The sequence below is a fragment of the Salmo salar genome, chromosome ssa11 (assembly GCF_905237065.1).
Source record: "Salmo salar chromosome ssa11, Ssal_v3.1, whole genome shotgun sequence".
Taxonomy (NCBI): domain Eukaryota; kingdom Metazoa; phylum Chordata; class Actinopteri; order Salmoniformes; family Salmonidae; genus Salmo; species Salmo salar.
In genome coordinates this window covers 24,376,767-24,379,035 of record NC_059452.1, presented here as the reverse complement: position 1 = coordinate 24,379,035, position 2,269 = coordinate 24,376,767, and positions in this window count along the sequence as shown.

Sequence of the window (2,269 nt, the reverse complement as noted above, 5' to 3'; positions counted from 1 at the left end):
CCTATCTGCGCGTGGTGCACGCCGCATCCCCATAAGTGATCACCAGAGCAATACTCAATATAGCCTACTGTCCAGAAAGCTATTGTTGTTACACTGTAATCGACTGTTTTAGGGAGTGGTTCAGGCTGGAATAAGAAAGAATGGTTAGATGGTTTGATTGCATTTGGAAATCATAACCTTACAAAGTGTGAGGGCTATGCGTGGTGACATACAAACGCAAGTCATTTTCAGTTTTACAACCTTTCCCAATATTTGTTTTTATATCAGGCGTTAAGCCTACCTAAAATACTGTCTTAGCCTCCGGAGGGCGGTGCTATGGAAACCAGATGAGGGCTGGATTCTTCTCCTATGAGCTCTCATGAAAACAGGAATTCATCAATAATTTAGGCATCCCCCCAACACATACACTTTTACCCACCTCTCTCCCTTGCTTGCTCCCACACACACACACACACACACACACACACACACACACACACACACACACACACACACACACACACACACACACACACACACACACCTGTAACTACAGCATCAAAGGGTAGCTCAAAGTTGTTTTTTTTACATATTTTGAGAGACTTGCGGTTCCACCACAATTCATTCTGAAGTTGGGTCATTGTGAAATATTAAAATGTAAGAGCCAGACACCTTTGAGAGACATGGGAATTCTTAAAGAAACTGGCAGCTACCTAACGCTAATACAGTATAAATGGATTGGGGAACTGACGCCATCTGGCGGGCACTTAGTATAATTCCTGTCAGGTTTTAAGCATTAGGCCAGTGAGACATCCTCGAAGAACACTACATTTTACATGCAGTACTGGATGGGATGAAAACGTGATAATATATATATTTTTAAACCATGATATTTGATTTGAAGTATTTCTGATATGAATAGGCTTCTTGTCATGCCTGTATCCTCCCAGATATCCTAGACCCACTTACATTTGCATACCGCCCCAACAGATCCACAGATGACGCAATCTCCACACTGCCCTTCCCACCTGGACAAAAGGAACACCTATGTGAGAATGCTGTTCATTGACAACAGCTCAGCATTCAACACCATAGTGCCCACAAAGCTCATCACAAAGCTCATCAATAAGCTAAGGACCCTGGGACTAAACACCTCCCTCTGCAACTGGATCCTAGACTTCCTGACGGGCCGCCCCCAGGTGGTAAGGGTAGGCAACAACACGTCTGCCACGCTGATCCTCAACACTGGGGCCCCTCAGGGGTGTGTGCTTAGTCCCCTCCTTTACTCCCTGTTCACCCACGACTGTGTGGCCAAACATGACTCCAACACCATCATTAAGTTTGCTGACAACATAACAGTAGTAGTAGGCCCCGAAAATGATGAAACAGGGAGGAGGTCAGAAACCTGGCAGTGTGATGCCAGGACAACAACCTCTCCCTCAATGTGAGCAAGACAAAGGAGCTGATTGTGGACTACAGGAAAAGGCGGGCCGAACAGGCCCCCAATAACATCGACAGGGCTGTAGTGAAGCGGGTCGAGAGTTTCAAGTTCCTTGGTGTCCACATCACCAACGAACAATCATGGTCCAAACACACCAAGACAGTCGTGAAGAGGGCACGACAACACCTTTTCCCCCTCAGGAGACTGAAAAGATTTGGCACGGGTCCCCAGTTCCTCAAAAGGTTCTACAGCTGCACCATCAAGAGCATCCTGACCAGTTGCATCACCGCCTGGTATGGTAACTGCTCCAGTCACCCAACTGAATCCAGTCACCCAAGTTTTCTCTGCTATCGCACGGCAAATGGTACTGGAGCGCCAAGTCTAGGACCAAAAGGCTCCTTAACAGCTTCTACCGCCAAGCCATAAGACTGCTGAACAATTAATTAAATGGCCACCGGACTATTTACATTTGTTTTTCACACTGCTGCTACACGGCGTTTATTATCTATGCATAGTCACTTCACTCCTACCTACATGTACAAATTACCTCGACTAACCTGTACCCCCACACTTTGATTCGGTACCGGTACGCGCTGTATATAGCCTCGTTATTGTTATTTTATTGTCTTGCTTTTTTAATCATTTTTACTTTAGTTTACGTGGTAAATATTTTCTTAACTCTTTCTTGTTTAAGGGCTTGTAAGTAAACATTTCACGGTAAGGTCTACACTTGTATTTGGCGCATGTGACAAATAAAGTTTGATTTGATTTGAATTATCCTATTCTATACATGTTTGTTTGACAATGTTTTTAAGATTTCTTAGTTATACAGTAATTGTAGTGCACACA